The sequence below is a fragment of the Aquila chrysaetos genome, chromosome 8 (genome assembly GCF_900496995.4).
Source record: "Aquila chrysaetos chrysaetos chromosome 8, bAquChr1.4, whole genome shotgun sequence".
Taxonomy (NCBI): domain Eukaryota; kingdom Metazoa; phylum Chordata; class Aves; order Accipitriformes; family Accipitridae; genus Aquila; species Aquila chrysaetos.
In genome coordinates, this window is record NC_044011.1 from 25328477 (window position 1) to 25350405 (window position 21929).

A 21929-nucleotide genomic window follows, 5' to 3' on the forward strand; every position below is an offset into this window, starting at 1 on the left:
TGATGGCTTCCTCCTCATTCCCTTCTAAAACTCAATTTGGTGCCTTCTGGTTGTATCTTGAACAACAGCAGGACACCAAAGGAGAAAGAGTATGGAAACATACAAAGCACCATAAAATATTTTTTTTTTATCATCAAACCTTGTGTTCCTACCCAATTGGACATTGAAACACTGTACACAAATTACCTATGAAAACTCTCTTATTCTTCTTTTCTGCTTACATCTCCATGGGAAAACTTTTCCTTCACAGACTGCATGACTTGTATTACACTATATTACTGTTCTGCTTAGGACCTCATAGTCACCCTTGTCATCAGAGAAGCTGAGTAATTCATGCAGCAACACGAATAGCATCTGCCATGTGTGGTTTCCCTTTCCTCAAGAAGAGGATAATATATACAACATTATATCTTTTATGGCAGTATCATTGTTTTTTTCAGGTGCACACGCTGAGTGATGTATTATAATTCTCATTCAGCACAGCACTTAAGCACATGTCTGAGTGCTCTGCTGAACTGAGTTCTATGTAGCAGTAAACTATAAAGATTATAAACCATATGAAGAACAATCATTAAGGTGGGTTATGCTCCTTCCCACTAAATACTGATCAAAACTGTTGAGCCACGATAAAATTGATCCACGGAGACAAACTGATATAGCATGTTGAATGTATACATCAGCCCCTCACATTAAATCAATCACTTCTGCATCTTCAAAGGCGTAATTTGCCATGGCTGCAGATTAAAACAAAACAACACCAAAAAAATCTGCAGTATGGATTAGGATCATCTTCAGATTTATTTGACGACAATTTCCACTAGGCCTAAACCCACTCTTCTGCAATTCATTCAGCTTCTAACCCTATTGTACTACTATAGCCTTAAAATAAGGCTTTAATCAAAACTGAATTTGCAATTATTGTAGACTCATAAAGCTGCCTTTATAATGACATTCCTTTTCCTCCTCCACAGATGGACAACACTATTCAACTGACTCCTTTCAGTCCTTTAACTCCAGTCTCCTGCTTGTCTCTGCAATTAACCTGTATGCCATTTAATTACCAAGCTTGGCTGGTCATGGTACAGCTGTCCTCTGACATTGTGGGTTAGTGACTCTCATGCTCACTTTAAAACCATGTTAAACATACTGCTTGAGCAAGGGAACCAATTAGTTACTAACCTGTCCCATTTGCATAGTCAATAAATAGTTGAGATTTTATTGATCGTGTAGCTTGCTTCTTCTGTATAGATTACAACTCATTTTCATCACATCTTAAAATCGATGCAGTTGTTCTTGTATTTTTATTCAATGCATTCAGTGATATTTGCTGCCTTCTACAATGGGGGCACATGGTAAAAATCTGTGTAAGCATTAGCAGAGTAGATGAATTAATAGCTGTGGAACTTCCTAGGTTGACTTACAGCCTCATTATTCTCTTTTTAAGCTGTATGAAGTTAACAGTGTAAAAGCCAGTAATCATTTAGTCTTAACACATAGTCTGGCATTTGGTTTGGAGTTAAGTATTTTATTCCCTCAAAAGTGAACCTCATAAAAAGGACTGAATAATCCTACATGCAAGCAATTGCAGTACATGGCATCAGGAGAATAAATCCTTTAAAAAACAGTGGAACAGCTGAAAAAGAGCAGCCCAAAACACCCCAGATTCACACAGCTATAAAAATACCACGTTACATGTCTATACACAAATCATACCGTTGTTTTAGTTTTAACTCAAATTTTAAATGTAAGAGACATAAGTAAATGAAGAGTATTTAAGGAACTCATCAATTAGAACACAATTTCACTCTCAGGTAACCTCTTTTATGTACAGAGCAGCTTAGGACAAAACTACCAAAACAGCCTTGCCCATAATCAGTACAAACACAGGCACCAAAACAAGTATTGGGTGTTCCACTGTCAAGACACCATGTCAAGATCCCAGCACCTCACAGAGAAGTGCATTACACTGCACTCCCTGCAGGCTCACAGGAGTGGTTCTGACAGGCAGAGAGCAAAAGATGCACAAAGTGCTCCTACACTACACCCAGCACTTCAAGTTTGGTATTGATGAACCCCCAGTCCTGGTATTTTAACGAGTTAAAAATTACAATTAACAACTACATATTTGAACTTCTTTTGAATAATCTTTGCGAGGAGCAGGCAGTTGGGCTCAATGATCCTTATGGGTCCCTTCCAACTTGAGATACTCTACAATTCTATGATACTGCTTTGTATAGCCCAAAATAAGGCTTTGCTTTTTAACAACATTTGACATGCAAGCTCCATGGAACAGAGGAAGCAGTACTACTCATATTGCTTTCTAGCAATTAATATATATAATACTTTCACAACGTAGGCACATGATTCTAGCAATACAGAAGATGAAACCATTGTCTTGAATCCTTTAGTTAGGCCCTTCGAATATGAAATAAAAATGTGAATGTTCATGATGCTAGTGTACACTGTTTATCCTTTCTAACATTCACATCTATCCAATCATAAATCCCCAGGAAAAAGACAAGAAAGCTCAATACACCACAGTTCATTTTTTTTAGAGAATTTTGCCTTATTTTTCATGATGATAATCATACAGAAGGAATATTTAAAAATTGGTGTACTAGTTTTGTGCATCTTAAAATTCAATTTCTCACTAAATTATATAGTTTATTTAGTTGTCAATCCCACCTTGAATTCTATGGGCATCCTCCTATCAAATACTTCCAAAAACATAATCTGTTATAATTACAGAGAGTTCTTCTCTCATTATTGCCAAATACCTTTAGTAATCATTTGCTCCAGTGCAAAGACTGGGTAAAATGCCTCTGAGTCAGAAACGCATTATCTCTATTTTGTGTAGCTCAAGTGCAAGCAGAGAAATTCTACTCCCTTCAACTGCCAGCTACATCAATCTTTTCCCTCCTTTGTGTCACTAGCAAAAAACAGATTAGCATTCATTTCTACCTGTAAAAAAACACCAAAATTCTAGCAATTGCGTGGAGGAAATAGATAGAAAAGACTGGCTTATAATTAGGCAGTGGTTTTAGCAGCTTGAGTTCAATTTCTGGTTTTCAACAGATTTCTGTTGTGTGAAAAAAACCACAGTCTCAGATTCTCACCTATGAAATGGGCATGGTCATCTTTCTGCTTTCCATTTTGGTTTTTAAGCATGGAACATATTCCATGGAGCTTTTAGAGTATGGAAGCCCGATAGACAGTTTACTGTTGACAGGTGATTAAACTATGAAAGGAAAGTAAAACAGAAACTAATCAAATTCTTTAAAGTGGTGTACCATGCAAGGGTAATCAAGCAAGCTGCTCAACCCTCTACAGAATTAGTGATGAAAGTGTAGCACATATTGTCAACAAAAACAGTTTTAGAAAAAAACTGGTAAAAATGAAATGCAGAGAATCGGCAGGAATAGCTAATTTTTGCCTACAAACTCCAACGTACTCAAGTTTTACACTGCCACTGTTCTAGTTAAAAGTAGAGTGTTGTACCAAAGTGCTAACTACTTTATCATTTTTTTAAATGGTTCCTGGATCAAAGCAGATCTGAATATCTATCTTAAAGACAAAAATAGTGGATGCTTGGGATCAGTGTTTTTTTACAGAGGCCTTACAAGTCATTCCTTATCAATACTAACGTTCTTTGCAGACATTGGCAAGCATATAGGTATAAGTGATTCACTGAGTTCAACATATTTAGATTAACAAAGAGATTTTGACAAGATTCCACAAAGGCCATTAAAGGAACTACACTATCATGACATATGAGGGAATGACCTCTTATGAGATAACAACAAAAAAACAAAAATGGGGAGTAACACGGGAAAACGACAGCAATCTTTGCTGTTTTGTTCAACAGTTACATAAGTAACTTAGAAAAGAGGATAAAAAGTAAGGTGACAGTTTATTGATGATAGAAATTATTCAGGATAATCAGAATAAGGACAGACCACAGAGTGGTAGAAAAATTTTACAGTATGGTGTGTCTAGGCAATAAAATGGCAGATGAAATTGAGGAATGGAAATTAATACACAGGGGAAAAATACGATAGGCTCTGCATGAGCTATTATCACCGCTGAAAGAGTTATTATGGATATTTCAATGAAAATATTAGCTCAAGGAAGAGAAACAAAATGTCATTATCACATAAATCCATCCATAATGACAACTCAGATACTGTACAATATTCCTTATCCCTCATCTCCAAAAGGACATGGTAGAACTAAAAAAGATAAAGAAAAGTATGACCAGATCACAGCTGTGGATCAACTTCTGAATGTGGACATTAACAGGCTACTGGGAAAAGAACTGATTTGGAGATGTATAAAATAAAATAACTGTATATAAAGTCATACATGGGTTTAGTAAGTGAACATTTGGAAGTGAACGTGGTAAGTTTAGTTACCCTTCTACCACAAATTGGAAGTGCTGAGTCAACTTACCACACAAGTTTTCTTCAGTGATTGGGATTTTTTGTCTGTTTATAAATGGAACTGCTTTTCAGTATGATAGAAATTAAATTCTAGAATGCATTAATAAATTCTATAATAAAACGTTTTCATTCCAAAAGCAGGAATGGATTAAAAACCAATTAGATTAATACATAGAACAAGGGTTCATCTGGAGCTGTTAAACATGAAAGGCTTGGTGTTCAATTGTCAGTTCAGAATATCCCTAAATCACTGGCTGTTGCAGGGTTTTGTCCAGGGAGGCATCACTGTACTCTTTCTCTTCTTTCACATTTTTCCTTGTTATTGCCTCTAATACATACCTGTAGTTATTTCTTAGTGAGGCTAGTAGCACATATAGCCCAACAACAAGGTCCACCCAAAATGGAATAGAAACTGTAACCTTGTGTGGGCGTTACTAATGAAACCATAATATTTTTGCCAACATTCATTTTTTCCACCAACCATTGTCCTCTGTACTACTTCCCATCATTACCTTGCATCCATAGAGGTCTCATTAATGACTACTTATTCTGTAGATCCTCAGAACGTCCTCTGAGATTGGTGATTTCCTTGCAGTTTTCTCCAAAGCAGTATTACCTAATTCATTTTATGCTTTCCTCATCTCATGGCATAAAGAAAATAACAGCCAGCTTCACGTTTTCTGTTATGTACTTTTCACGTTTCCTCACCAACCTCCAGCTCATATAAGCTCAGTAAGTATCAGTGGAATAAAACCCACCAATCTGATGCCTGGCACCCTGCCCTATTTTGTCATGCCCTATTACCTACTCCTCTGCCAAACTGACAGATTTTCCACATGCTTTATTACAATAGTTGAGATCAGCAGAAGCACGAGCTACACAAGTAGCAGGTACAAGATATTTTCATAAAGCCTGCCAGCTGTTGAATTCAATCTCATTCTCACTCTCACTCTCCTCCCAAATAGCGCTATTTGATTGACCTTCAGAGCACACTGCAAGACCTAGTTGATTTCCCTAGCTGAGAGAGGATGGAGGGATTCTAGTTAGAAATCAAACATATTAACTATATTTCCAGCTGCCAAATGGTGATTACAGGTTCACTATGAAGTGGGGATAGTCACTGGGATAACCTATTTTTGAAGTATGTCAAGGAGCAGCTACAGCAAAGGAGGGGTACTGAAAATAGATATGAATGTAAACAGGATAATTACCTTGTACATTAGTCTTCCTACCATTTACCGGGTCTTTTTCTTTCCTTCCCTTCACATAACCCATGGAGAACTGCAAATACTGTTTCAACCACATCAGCATCCTGCATCTACAGAGCAACTGGTGGGATATGTCTCACTAGAAGGGCACTCCAGCTTTACAATGGAAGCAGGAATCACAAGCAAAGAACCAAGACCAAGATTATAACCTCTGTTAGGCTTCTGCTACAGCATGGAGGAAGCAGCAGCCACCTTGAGTGAGAAACAAGGAACCACCAATTAGCAACAGGAGATGGAAGACAGCAGCAGAGATCTTTGCATGGAAATGAAGGAAGGAACTGTCTAACTGAGTGGGGGAGACTGGGAAACAGAGAAGAAAATTGGAAGGAGAAAGACCACTGCAAAGATACTGATAGAAGGCTCTGTGACCTTTCTTCTTGACAGATAATGGTTGGCAGATGAAATTTTGCATTTGCTATTATTTAATATCTAGATTGTGATTACAGAGGGATAAGATCAGCGCCCCATTTTACTGAGGGTAAAATTAATATAAATAATAGCAGTCCCTGCACATATAAGCAAAATGTTAACTAAAAAGAAATCATTATTGTTTTTTAATAGTATTTTTAAAATACTTCTAAGATAGAAGACAAACTTTGGGTTACCAACTCTGGGATTCTTTGTGTCTTACTAAAGCATTGGAACTGAGAAGATGTTTTCCTCCTTCAAAGAAAGCTCTGTTAAGACCTGCATATTCCTCTTCTCTCTTCTAAACAGACCAGTATTTGACATGGTATATTTCCTTCAATCTTCTTAAAATATCCCTAGTCTCTTCAAAGAAGCAAATAAAACAGCCTGCCTAAATATGTCTAACTTTTCAAGCCAATCTTCCTAGTCTATAGTGTACTTTGAAATGTTCGTGCAGTCAAGCAGAGCTGTTTGCCACTGAATTTGTACTAAAAAGACAAAAGAGAATATGTCAATTTCAGCTGTTCTAAGAAGTGTCACTGGAAAAAGAGAGACTTGTCTGCTGCAGCGCAGAGCTATGCTAGGCTGTGGGAACACAGTGGGGAGAAAAAACTGGGACAAAACAAAACAAAATGTTGCAGCACAGAATAGCTTCCAGCTGTGCACCACAGGGAATAACTTAATGCACTCTATCCACAATGTAGATGAAGAGTTTTATACAACTAGAAAATAAGCCCAATTTGAAGAAATAGCCATCCAGACACAACAGAGCTTGCAGACTGAAAAAAAATTGACACTAAGCCCATTTGTCGAGAGGAAAACAAAATCGGAAAACAAGTATTTCAGTCCCTTTTTATTGTCAGTTGCCCTAAACCACTGTGCATTATAGTACTGTTCGGTAGTCATCCTTTTTTCCTTCCAAAGGAAGTGGAAAGGTTGTTTTCAATGTTTGGTGGTAGAGGTGGCTTACTTCTACCTTCAGGTAGTTTTCTCTCTTCGTACTGAGTAACATTACATACATCCTCCCACATATTTAACTTCAACACAAAAGACATAGTATAAAAACCTAACCTGAAGAAGCTTGATAGCAAAGCTAACTATAATCCTTACCAAGTAACAGATGCATCTGAAAAAGGGTGTATTGATTATCTAGTAATATTACCTTGCGTCTCCACAGCTTACAGCACACAAAATCTATAGGGAATTTGCTGATTTTAATAGCAAAACACAATCGGTTTTACAGATTGGGAGACTGAGTGAAAAAATTGCTCTTGGCTTACCCCAATATTATATTGTATAAAATATATAAGCATTTGCCTAGCTTTGTAATCAATTTCCTTTTTTCTAGAGCTGTCACAGAAGGTTGTTTTGCAAAGCAGAACAGGAAAAATATAGGTGAAGATGAAATCCTGTCTCCTTAACATCCATGGCTGAACTCCCACTGAATCAAAAATCCAAAGCACAAAGATTTAATGGACATCTCATTTTCAGAGGTATTTACATGCCTCTGACATGAGTCAGGCACCCACTGATTTTCAAATATACGTCTGTATTCTGGCACCAATTTTAAAGTGCAAAATCCTAGTTGTACAAATACCTTATCCATAGAAAGAGTGTGCTATGCATGAAGAAGCAAGCAGCACTCTTTACAGTTATTTCCTTGTATTTATTAGCCACATGACCTTCATTAAAACCTTTGCAATGCAGTAGTATGGTCGTGGTCAGCCAAGCAGGCCTAACAAGAAAAAGTAAAAGGACCTCTGGGAGACAACACTGATCTACTGCAAACAGGAATTCTCCCAAATCGTGTATCTTCTGTTCTTCAATAGCACACATCAATTTACAACTTTCCCAAATTGCATGATATAGCTAAAAAGGTCCATTTTTGTGCAGTTCCCACGTCTGAATATCCGTGTCTCCATACTCAGAAGACACTGTAGGTTTGGTTCCCCCCACTAATGCACTTCCCTCAGTTGCAAAGAGAGGGTGAGAGAGAGACCTGTATTTGTCTAGCCCAGTTCCATCTCACTGAAGGAGAAAGAAAAAAAAAAGGATTATGACACTGAATAAAAGTGTAGAAAAATGAAATCAGAATTTCTCAAAGTTATAATAGAGCCTGGGAAAACTGGAGCCTCCAGATGCAATTTACTGCTGACTTTGGTCTTGACAAAGCTATTGTTTTATGCAGAAAAACCCTGCTATACATTGTCTTGGACACTAAAGAATATGAAGCTTATTACTATTTTTGCAATAACTTCAAAATGAATGTCCATTGAAACCACACTGCAGAATCAGAATTAGTTACTGTGCCCTTGAGTCTCCAACACTGTCAACTTAAACAGAAAGACTGAGATGTTTGCTGTGTTCTTTTACAAGAGGCAACAAAAGACATGTTATGGAGGCTAATAAAAGTCATTCACCTATTATTCATCATCATCTACACTGACAAAAAAATTCAAACTGAGTTTGACATTATGAAACTAAAGGGCAAATGGAAAACCGATCTTAAGATATGGAAGAGATTCAGTGCACTTACTTTTACCCTGAGGATTCAGATGAAAATAGTTTAAAGTATGTTTCTCTCAACTTATGAGCTTGAATAAACATTAAGTTCAATTCTCATTCTTTGAACTTATTTATTTCTTGCTATTCTGCTATAATGCTTTACAAACACATACTGGTAAGGATTCTAAAAGTTTTAACATATTCTGGTAAAATGTGAGACCACCAATTAGCAATTTCAATGCGGAGTTCTTAACATTGTCTTCAGAGAATTAAAGAATCATTGAGGCTGGAAGGGGCCTCTTACCTAGCCCAAACCCCTGCTCAAGTAGAATCACTAGAGCAGGTTGCCCAGGAATGTGCAGCTGAATTTTCAGTATCTCTAAGGATGCAGACTCCACAGCCTCTCTGGGCAGCATATTCTGCTGTTTGACCACCCTCACAGTAAAAGTGTTTTCTTATGTTTAAATGGAATTTTCTGTATAGCGATTTGTGCCCATTACCTCTTGTCCTGTCACTGGATACTACTGAGAAAAGTTTGGCTGTATCTTCTGTATTACCCCCCAACACACACATATTTCTCCACATTGATAACATCTCCCTGAGACTTCTCTTCTCAAGGCTAAGCAATCCCAACCCTCTCAGCCTCTACTTGTAGGGCAGATGCTCCAAGTCCTTAATCATCTTCCCAGCCATTTCCTGGATTTGCTCTGACATGTCCACATCTCTCTTGTACTGAGGAACCCAGAACAGGACACAGCTCTCCAGGTGTGCTCTCATCACTGCTGAGCAGACAGGGAATGATCGCCTCCCTCAACCTGCTGGTGACACTCTAACTAATGCAGCCCATTTGCCTTTTTTGCCACATCACTGGCTCATGCTCAACTTGTTGTCCACCAGGACACCCAGATCCTTCTCTGCAAACCTGCTTTCCAGTCATTTGCCTTCAGTCTGTATTGGTGCATGGGGCTGTTCCTCCCCAGGTGCGGGACTTTGCACTTCCCTTTGTTGACCTTCATGAGGTTCTTGTTATTCCACTTCTCCAGACTGCCAAGGTCCCTCTGGATGGCAGCACAGTCCTCTGGCACATCAGCCACTCTGTCCAACTTTGTATTGCCTGCAAACTTGTCGAGGGTGCACTCTGCCCCATCATCCAGCTCATTAACAAAGATGTTATACAGTGCTGGCCCCAGTATTGACCCCTGGGGTACATCACTAGTGACCTGCCTCCGGATGGACTTTGTGCCACTGATCACAACCGTCTGGGCCTATCCACTCAGTTTTCAATCTACCTTGCTGTCCACTTATCTAACCCATATTTCATCAGCTTTTGTATGAGGATGTCATGGAGACAGCATCAAAAGCCTTAACAAAGCTAAGATAAATAGCATCCACTCTTCTCCCCTCATCCACCAAGCCACCTCATCGTAGAAGGCTATCAGGTTGGCTAAGCACAATTTCCCCTCCATAAATCCATGCTGGTCTTAAAACCAACATTTTAGCTACGCACACCATTTACATTTACCATTTTACGTGTATGTGTTACTTAAACCCAAGCTATATAACACCCTATTAAAATGAGAGCTAAGTTGCTCTCCCTGGATAATACTGTAAGGCCTTACACTTTTGATCTGTTCAGTGTCAATGCATGTAAAGCACAATTAGCAAGATCAAGGCCCTCTCTGATTACAGCATTGAAGGCAGAATGAAAAACATATTTTTCACAACTCAAACAGACTCCCAGCTTTCCATAGAACAGAACAGGTTATCTCTATTTTACTTCCATACAGTCAGTATTGTGAGGCACGAATTAGCTGAATAACTGAGAAATGTCGCAAAACAAGTGCTTAATAAACTGCAAAATTAAATTGCATATTTGTGTAGTAATACAGATTGCTGTTTGCTATGCATTGAGTCAAGAAACTCTTCAGTGACTTATAAGACCATGGAAGAATATTTTGAACATTCTGCATCAATTTTACTGTACCCTTATGTTCTGGTACATTGAAACAGTTGTTGTATGTTACATGCATTTGTTCACCACAGACTTTGCTACAAAAGGGCTACGAAATACATATATTTATAAGTGCTGTAATAGTGTATTTATATATTTATAAATCATATATATATGTAAGATATACAGATAAACAAATATAGTAGTGCATCTGTATCTGTAGTCACAGTAGTATGAATGTCTAAAATTCTTCCTATTTCATAAAGAGAATAGAACAAGTGCATGATTTCAGTATCTTTTTAAGATATATCTTGTGAGAAAGAATATTTAAATAATATTTAATAATATTTATTTTCTCCATGAGAAAAACAGCTCAATAATTTCCCTCCCTTACATACATTTTGTCCCCTAACTTGAACTGTGACTGAATGGGAAGATCAAATGAGGTCTGAGCAGATGGCTGTCAGCAAACCAGTGACAACGTACCATGGTTTAGAATTAGAGAAAAAATGTGCAACCTGGTATACAGTTTGTGCTTGTAACTGCCAAAGACATCTGGCTTAGAATATAAGCCAGCTTGAACATCCCTACACATATTTACTTTATCATTCATGAAAATTAAATTGTATCAGTATCTCTTAATACTTCTCTGGTAAAGCTGTGCCTATCTGTATTAGTGGAAACCCTCATTTTCTTCTTTATAAAAGTGGACTCAGAGCTGTCACAGATGTCACATCTTTACATTCCATTAAAATCAGTCAGAACTGCATACAGATGAATCCCTGCATGTTGCTTTAAAAATGCATGGGATGACACATCAAGGAAAGGAATCCTTCAGGTCTTCCAATAGCATTTTAATGAGCTTCAGTGGTACTACTGTCACTAGTATGACATTTATTCGCATGATTAAAGGTTTTAGCAATGGACTCTCAGCTGGAGAACAAACGGTTTGTTTTTCGGAAATCTGAAGCAAATATACATCTCTTGGGTTTTCCTTTGGCTGGCCTCACTGTTCTGAAAGTTAGAAAAATGCCAAAAAAGAAAGGTTTTCGGGTCCCCCACATTTGTGTATAGCAACAGCTTTTTATGCAGCTTTTTTTGATTAACAGAAGTTGCTTTCAGTCATTCTAGGTGACAGACTGCTCAGTTCACAGAGACCTTAACTTTTATACTTTTTAATTCTACATGAACTGTCCACTGAAGCACACAATTCCACATTATACAATGAGACTTTCAGCAACAGTATTGACAAGACATAGCTGATTGGCATCCATACAAAAAAAATATTTGAAATATAAGGTCTTTGTAGACTTACCAAGTTGATAACACTTACGGGCATACCTGTAAGTACTATAACAATTGGCTTTAATATTTAAAACTAATTCTAATTCTTTAATGTTCTCTGAATCATTTACTGGCCCAGGAAAGAGGAAGGGAAGGAGGGGCACAAAAAACCCAGAGCTAGATGGGTTAGAAGAGTGACAGCTTTAACTGCCTGTAACTATAACACCCAACAGAGCTGGCTGATAAAGGCACCTATTAATGCTTTCCAGGTAACAGTGATACACTTGATTATCCATTCCATGGAGTCTAGTTACTAAGAGACGTAGAACTGAAGAGACTGATTTCTTGATCAGTGAAATATTGGAAGAAGAGAGGAATTTAGAATAGGTACTGAGACCTAAAATAGGCAGGAAATGTAATTTTGCAGATAGGCAGCAATGAAATGCAGCACTCCTTTTATGCAGAATTGGGGGGGATTTTGATACATGAGCTGGGGCAGGTGGTGGGGCAGGAGGAGCTCCTTTTAAGGATAAAGAGAACAAGGGAGTAGACACAGCCTTTGTCAAGAGAGAAAGGGTAAAAACAGGAAGTTCCTGCAAGGAAGAAAAGAGAGACCCTTTTATAAGGGAAAGGATAAAAAAACCACTCAGCAGATGTATCACGTTTAGAGGTTTGGTGAAGCCTAAATGCAGCGGAAAGGGTGATAAGGAGAACACCAGTCATGGTGGCCCTTCTGCTTTTGAAACCCAAAACACCTGATGTGGGAAAGCAGGAAGGTAAGGAGAGCACAAGACAATCCAAGTGTGTGGGGCGGTGACACCTGGAGGTGCACTGTTATCACTCGCATCAGGGCACAGGGTAAGAAAGGCAATAGGTGAAGCAGTAGCAGTAGAGCACAGAGGGATCTCAGGGGCTGAAAACAGAATAGCAGTATGCACATTTAGCAACAAGAGGCAAAAAGTTGGGTAACAAAGAACACCCCTAAGAAACAAGTCACAGACTGTTCCCAAAGTGAGGAAAGATGAGGGGAAAGTTTTACATAATAAATTTGGGGGTAACACATAATAAGCTCTGGTTACTAAGAATTACAAACACTGTAATCTTCTCCTTATATCCAGGGGAAAAAAAAAAGTCTCCTTCTATGAAGGACAACAGAAGCCATCACTCTAATGCCAAAAAACAAATTGCAAGGTAGACCTAGTATAAGTTCTACAGGGACAGTGGGATAGACAGAGAATTTTTTTCAGGGTACGGGAAAAGGCTTCCAACTGTGCAATGGCCCTTGTAGAATCAGCAATGAACAAAAAGCCTGAAGCCACATCTCTCCACCGGAAAGTTTTAATTTTAAAATTTTGTTTGTATATTCTATTAGAGAAAGAAACACCCATCCTTCCCTAGTTACGTCCCTAACTAGTTTCCTCAAAACTATCATTTTGAAGGTAAGGTGCAGAGTTGTATCTACAAACACATCTCGCTTTTATTATGCACGAATACAGTGTATCCTCTCCTTAAATTCCCACACCTTATTCTAAGAGAACTTCTTTGACATTGCTATCATAAATCCCCAGATTGAAATTCCTAAAAGAAGTTAGTAATCAGTGCCAAGTCTCTTCCTTCTTCTAGGATAACCTAATAATACAAATACTGTCTTTGAACTTTCATGCAATCTACCACTAAACATAATTATTAATTAGTCTTTGCTTTCTTTGAGGTGTTACACAGAGGAGTTGAAAGAAGATTCTGCAAAGAATATACAAATTAATTCTCTCTGAAAGATTCATGTTTGAAAATCTTTTCAATATGGGACCTTTTTCACAATGACATTACTATTAGAAGGTTGTTGTTAAAGGGGAGAATACTGTAAGTATATACTTACTTTAATCTATACTTAAATATGGGTTTCCCAGGGAACCTGTTAAAAGTTGGGTATAAAGTAGCCATTTTAATGTAGTCTATGTCTTAACTTCGTTCGTAAACTTCAAACGCTGATCCTTAAATCTGCCTAGTGTCTTTTTCATATAACTATGATTACTTCAGTGCTGCAGACAATTCCTCTCAGCATTAACTAACATAGAATATAACTGGTTTTCTACTCCGTATGTATTAACAGTTAATTTGGCATCTTGGCACTGCATTCAGCTGTTCCTAGACTAGGACCAAGGCAAAGCCACTTGAAATTTGCTACAATTCTCAGGCAGCTATCAGCACACCAGCAGGGACCATGGGGACTTTGTATCACAGTAGGGAGCAGCACCATATTTTCTACCCTATAAATCTTACAGCCCTGCCTGAAAGTGTCCTTATTTATGAGGTTTTATCCATTCATTGAAAAGAAATTAAAGCTTATATGCCAGACAATTATTAAATTCGTAAGACAGTGGAGATCAGTTTAATATCCTGTAACAGGAAATTTTCTTTCATTAGAAACAGAGAAGCTATCCAGTTATTGGAAAGATAACAGAAATACACATTTCAATTAATTCTTCATATTATAAAAGAACCCCTTGAGTCATCTTCAGCCAACTACTCAACTCAAATTAGAACTACTCACAAATATTCCTCACAGAGTTCTGCTCACCTGCATGCCCACTTGTCATATATTCAATATTTGAGTGATATAGTGCACACGGGTTGGTAGACAGGGTTTCTGTGGTAGTAGTTGCTCTCTGTAAAACGATATTGCTGGGCTTTATCTTTTCTTAAATAATGGTTCAATTGTGCTGTCAATGCAGTTGAGGATCAAAGAAAAGTAACCCTGCTGTCATGTAGCAGAATTTCATGTTCTGTTCACCCCATTTTCACAGGGTGCTCATACTTGATCCATCTTGCTCCACAGCTTGACTAAAACATGTCATATATTAATATTTCATCATCTTAGAGTTTTCTGTTCTTTTAGTCTATCTGTGTTTTAACCCTTCTTCCCTACTTTAATTGGATTCTCCTGCCTATTTTTATCACACAGTTTATCTCAAGTGAGCGGGAGAGAGAGAGCAAACAATCTTTTACTGTCCCGCATGGGATTATAATCTCTATATACAGACTAGATTTGAGTTCTTATGCTCTCATCTGAAAGAAAGCTAAGAGAGTAATCTGCAGGATAAATAGTGTAGCTCCCACAGAGTGACAAAACTCCCAAGACAGTCCTACAAGAACCTGAACCTCCCATTTCAGGGTGACTTGGTATTAAAAAGCCAATGCTAAAAGCATCGCTCCATCTCCTCAGGCACTCCTGCAAGCTTTTATTTAGAACACTTAAATGTTTAGCTTTAATCTCGTTCTCATTCCCCTTCTTTTTCCTCCAGCCGGTTTTGCATTCAAGCACCACAGTTGACCATTTCCTCTGATGCTATACAAACAGAAGTTCACTTTGTTCAAGCACAAGGTGATCACATGCTATTACACCAGTGTATTGGTTCTGGTTTTTTAGGTGTGGGGGAAGGGAACACTAAATATTTGTAAAAATATTTGCTTTTAATTGCAAGAGAAGTAATGTATGTTGTAACTATTCCATGAAAAATTATTTGTCCTCACTTTCAAAAGACTGCAACTTTCACTCTGCCTCGCCTGGATCATACACTCAGCACCACCCTTGAACCTGCTCAGTTGGTGGTTTTGTGAATGCTTCCATCTTTGTAGGATTGAAGAGGCAAATGCTCCTGCTGGATGCACTCCCTCCTGAATGGAGGCAGTATTATTTTGTCACTGGCAGTATCAACTTTAAGGAGAGATCTGGGTAATGCAGGCAGCAAGCAGGTATGTTCAAGACAGACTGGTTCATGCAAAAACTGCTGTCATGGAGGTACAGGTACATGCTGTTCATGTCTCTGACTTGGATATCTCCCAATCTCCTGAGCTTACTACACTGGAGTCAAACCTGTAGTAACTCCCAGCTGACAAAATCTGCAATCAAAGACAACTGAAAGGCAGATCTTTAAAATCGAAACCAAACCAAACCAAAAGAAAAAAAACCCCGGTGTTTGCTGTTTCGGGCAATTATTGTCAGATAAAAGATACCTTTCTCATAAGACAAAGGCCCAGTAAGTTTTCTCATATTACTTCTATCTACATTCTCCTTGGAGTACACAAGGAAGGGCATTGAAGTTCGCATGTTATACACACACATTCATGATATTGATTGTGTACACACACACAATTTATCTTAAATGTTCTGATTTTAGATGATTGTTAAATTGATGAGACTATGGATAAAGTAAAATCCAAAACAGTGTTACTGAAGAAGTCGGCAACTGTGCAACAAGTTCTTAGCAGTATGTTTTGAAAATCTTAACACAAGGATTATAATCTGTCCCTGACTGTACCTACATCCTATGCTGTGCAGGTGAGGCTCAAGTCCTGGCCATAGAAGCCCTCTTCCCTGCTCCCTGCAGCTGCCATTCCTACTGGGGTCCCAGTGGCCGAGGGCAGCTTCGCGTGATAAAAACCACGCTGCAATAGAATGGGAAGCAAAACTGGAACAGTCTGGTTTAAGAACAATTTCCTCTGCCATCTAGGTCTCAAGAACCATTTCCCTAAGTTTTTGTTCAGTTCTTACCAGACTATATACCAATATGGAAATTCTTTTCAACATTGTAATTTCACTCTCTCTTTTCTTTTTTTTAGTGCTACAAATTACTATGCTCTCAGTCTTCTTGGTTCTAAAAACTAACACGTCTGAATGACCAGAAGGCTTTCCCATGGACAAGGCACTGAAATAACACAGGCATAAAAGTGTAAAATAAAATATCCATTTACCAAAGTCCTTACATATAGGAAGAGAAAGGAAAGTTTTATAAGCAGAACAATTTATGAAAATGGGAATATGCAATTATGAAGAGATACAAAATATATATATGAACCAAAAATCTGTAAGATAAACCTTTGAATTGCCAATACCTAGACAAAAAGGCTTTGAGGGTAGGGAATCTGATGGGTGTTCCTGCAAGTTAAAAAGATCCATTGGTTTTAATTGGAGGAACTCACATCTACATTATGTAGATAACACAAGGTGCTGGCAACGTAACTGCAGAAACTTTACATACATTTTTCTTACACAATTTCCATGTTACTGTTTTTTTCATTTTCATTTTTACTATAAGCCTGCTTTTAAGAGCATAACATTTCTTTCCATTAGAACATTGTACTTCTGAACAAAACCAAAACAAAACCCATGAATTTCTTTCATGTGGTGTTCCATAAAAAATGGGATTTGCTTCCCTCAGTTTCTGTCACTTTTGTGGGGTTTAAGTTAAAAGAAATGGAAATAGCTTTTAAAAATTCTTCTGCCACAAAGTATACACATATGAATCAATCATATTAATGTCTGGAAGGCAAAATATCAAAGTTCCGCTTCCAACTCTAGCACTGGTTTATTGCAAGACCCACATTAAACCTCTATTTCCACACCTGTAAAATGGAGATAATACCTGCTTTATAAAAAATATGGAAATTATGTTGGAAGAAAAAGTCTAGAGGTAAAAAAAATTAAATATATTTACATATGTACTTTTTTCCTGATGTGGCAATATCTAAATGTATCTCTTACTACTTCCAATAAACTGCGCAAAAATGTACCTTTCTTTTTTTGATGCAGGAGATATAGGTAGGTCAAAGGGCATGTTTTATTCTGGAAAAACACTACATATCTGGTTAGAGGAGAGCAAGCACACATGTACCTACACACATAAGTAAATGAGGGTAGACCACCCCAAGACACTTCTCATGCAGCATTCTTTTAAACCTAATGATTGCAATCTGACAAGGTCCTTCATTTTCTTTTTAAGCATAGGAAATCCTCTCTCTGTGTCCCCAGCATTATCACTGGAAAAAAATAATACTGACTCCAATTCCCTTTGTAAAAGAACTTTGAGATCTACAGATTGATTCACTAGGTATTTTACAATTTCCTTGAATTCTCTTTGTGGGGATATTGCCACACCAGCAGTTGATATTTAATAGACACCTAGGTATCATGGTGGTGAGTGCAGAAAAAAATTACTAGAAAATTTCAGTAAAAACTGTGCTAAATTAAGACAGCAAGAAAACCAATAGGAGGCTCTTACACAGTTCTGCAATCTTTCACACCTCTTCTCTGTTAAGTACCAGGGACATAATGTCTCTTTTTACCACCCAGCACAGAACCAAGTTAAATCTACATACATAATTCCACAGTATATTTTGATATAACTTATGCTCTGTGTGTGCTGGGGAAAGCATCAGCTACTTACAACAGTCAGTCAAATAAACTTAGTAACTCCAAGTAGCAGATAACAGAAGCAAAGTAGTGATAGACCAACACAACACAATGCTGATGACTCCAAGTTTACTCATCACAGTTAAGGAGCAATACTGTGTATCAGATTTTTATTTAATTCTACATTCTAACCTAAATACATGAAGAATGTGTAGGTGCTGGTGTCCATTCCTAAACATCTCTTACATGACAGAGAAACAATGAGCTCTGTGAGGAGCTACCTTAAAATACGTAAACACCTTTGTGAAAGTCACTTTAATCATGAGTACCACATGGAATTCAAATTGTTTATATATGGACATGCAGTTGGCTCCAGGAACCTGAAACACATGCAACTGAAACAGAATTTAGCTAAACCAGAAATGTGGAGAAAGTAATGCATTTTGACAATTTCTCATTTTGATAGTCTCATGAAGGGTATGTTTAAATTGGAAGAATGGGTCAAAATTTAGGTGCTATGGGTCAGATTTTAGGTGCTATGTCTTAACTGGGCCTTGTTTAAAATTGGTAACATTCCAAGGCAGGGTCTGAATTCTTTGCATCTTGGTGTCAAAAATCTTCTGGTGCCAGCTACCAGAAGTCAGATGAAGTCAGCCACAGTCAGAGACACATGTCAGAGACAAATGTTTCTTCATTTGATCAGAACTACCTAGTCTAACTACTACCCTCATTCTTGTTACAGTTTACTTCTGCAAGTTTTGTCTGCTTCTGCAATACACACACTGAGGGCATAATTAGTCAACCTTCTTGTAATGGCCTTGGCTAGTATAAGTAATTTATACTCTTATTATATGGCTCTGTATATTTTGCTGACATAAGCATTTGTGCAGCTGAGGTAGAAAAATGCTGGGATGTTATCTGCCTAAAGAAGTAATTTTTTTCCTCCTAATGAGGTAATTTTTTTTCAGCAAAGTGGTAAATCCCACCACCTTCTAACTTAAAGACATTCTCTGATGCTGCTTTATGTCCTGTATATGGACACGTAAAGAATGGAAATAAAATCCAAAACAATGCCAAATCATGGATGATATATTAAAGTGATATTAGATAATGAGTTACAGAAAGGCACTGAAAAACAACTGTGGTGTAAATGGTTTCAGAACCTACACAGAAGCCCTTCAAAATGAACTTCAGACAAGCTAAGTGAGAATTTCAAAGGCTTAACAATATGTAATCAGAATACTATGTCATGTCCATTTATGGATAACAACATAATATTTCTATTATAAATTAGTTATATAAAAATATAGTTAATACTTATATAGTTAATATAGTTATATAGACAGTAGTTAATTCAGATATATTAAAATATAGTTAATTATAAATGATAGTATTCATTTGAAAACAGGGTTGTTAATAACAGTGCAGACCAGCATAGCTGGTAAACACTCCAGATGCAAACCCAGCCTAAGATGACAGATTATTAGCATCTGTGGTATTTACCTGAATCAAATGTGAACTCCTTACAATTTGAATGATGTGAAAGACAGACATTTGCATTAAAGCTGGAAGAGTTGGATCCTTCCTTGGTAAGAAAAAAAAAAAAAGAAGTCTTTAGCAGAAAACATCTGGAAAACAAGAGTCTGAGGTAAACAAGGAGTCGTGAATATGCTAAGTTGCAAGAACATAGGAAGGGGCAGTGGCCATAGATCATAGAATCATAGAATGGTTTGGATTAGAAGGGATCTTAGAGATTTCAGCTTCAGATGTTCAAATTGGAGACCAAGAAAAATTCCTCTTGATGAGTAGTATAGCACTGGAACAACTTTTTAGAGAGGCTGTGAAATCTCTGTCCTAGGCTGTTTTTAAGACTTGGCTAGACAAAGTCACAGCTAAAACTGTAATATTCTAATAATATTCTATTCTAATAAACTAATTCTGTACAGGTCATATTAAGGCTTTGAACCTCAGAAGGCTAGATTCCAGTGGTCCCTTCCCACCAATATTTCTGTGATTAACAATTGGGAGAGAACACAGAAAAACAAAGAATACAACGAGGAAATATTCAAAAAGGCATAGATTTTTTTTAAAAAAAACAAACCCCAAAACAACAAAAAACCCCTTCCAGATTCACCTACAATTTTTTAGCTTATGGCAAATTTTAATGGCATATTTTTTATAAACATGATATAAAACAAATGATTGATTGCATGAGGAACTGTCAATTCATACCTCTTTTATCCAGATCATACATTTGGAATTACAATCCTCCCCCCCCCCCCCCCCCTTTTTTTTGTGTGTGTTTTTGAGAAATCACCAGTGTATCTCCTAAGCAGATGTTCTTCTGTTGTCATCAGAAAGGATACAGAATAAGAGGGCAAACTCTTCTTTCTCTTTCTTCTCAGAATGTTTCAAGATTCAGCTTGAGTAATTACTGACTGAAGTTGAAGTGATTTTTCAAAATATCTTATTTCAAATAATGTATTTCCTTGCTTGGCAAGACTTTATTTTAGGATTACTGTTTTATTCCGTGATTTCCAAGATTATCCCTCATTATGCAGCTATATCCATCATGAACAAAATGTTCAGCTTTATGTCAAGATCAGTTATGTTTTACTTAACTGAGGAAAAGCAAAGTGGCAGCCTTCTTTCTTAGTGATCTTTTATTTTGCATGCTTCATGTTTCTACTCAAGTTAGCACATAGTTTCCCAGCTGCCTTAAATCAATCTTGAGCATGTCCTGCCACTGAAAACACCAGATTCCCCTTCTGCCCACTTCCACACATTTTTTATCATGTTTTTGTCAACTGTGGAAATTGTTTGGCTGCACAGTAAGTTGGAATTACACGTGCACCTGAGGAAAAAATGAGTATCTGATAAGGACAGTGACCTAACTCATGATACGACCATATAATTTGAAACAACCACACAAAAGAGATGGGGACAAACTCTTGCGGGAAGGCCAGGGGAATGGGCAGGTTCTCCCCTTTTTGTAACTGCACACTGTTACAGGCCAAGTTAGGCCAACTGTGGAGCCACACATGTTTTCCCCCCTATTTATTTATTTATATAGTTGTGAATACATCTAGTCACAGACCCACTGTTGGTCACTCACCAAATTTCTGTCAAAAAATGCAACCACCAGATCTCTAGATGGTTTGAGCCCAAAACTTGAAAAACTACTGAATTCAATTAGGCTATCCTCAGGCACAGTTCCACCAGGACAACAGTTCAACTGCCTGTCTGCCGATTCAGCACTGGCACACTCTCATCTATGCTTAAGCACACTCTTTTCAGAAATTCATCCACGCCAGAAGGCTTATAGTTTATAGATGAACACTTCTAGCAGCAGGAATGGCATCTCATTTACCTCAGGTGGGTGGTTGACACTACCACCTAAGTAGTGTAGGCTTGCACTCTTCCCTTTTCCTTGCTCTGACTATAGCCCTCAGTATTTAATCTATGAAGGCTTAAAAAAAAATTTGAGAAAGAAAAGACCAGCCTTAAAATTAAGATGCAATTTCAGTTTGACACAGAGTTGCTGGTTCCAAACAGAGTGTACTCTCTACAGACTGTCTGTAACACCTCTGCCAGAATACCTCCATCTCTAGCTTCCCCAGCTCTCCGGTAATCTTGATAATATCCAACCACATAAATAGGAATTCAGTTAAAACTGGAGCTCTAAAAGCTGAAGAACATTATCTTGATTCCTAGTGAGACTTTTTGCTTGCACGAAGACGGTAAAGCAAAATGCTTTAGAGACTGAATGGTGAACTGGACATAGCACAAAAGAATTTCTGCTCATTTACATTTAGAATAGCTACCAGATAAAGACTAATCGTATAAGAGCTGGTTAAGTCATGGGACTAAAAAGATAAAATTAC

At 37.6% G+C, this 21929-nt stretch overlaps 1 protein-coding gene across 8 annotated transcripts in view; it reads right to left on the minus strand.

Moving 5' to 3' along the window:
* LAMA2 (laminin subunit alpha 2) overlaps nucleotides 1-21929 on the minus strand; it is a 394697-nt gene that overhangs the window by 300946 nt on the left and 71822 nt on the right. The window lies entirely within an intron of this gene.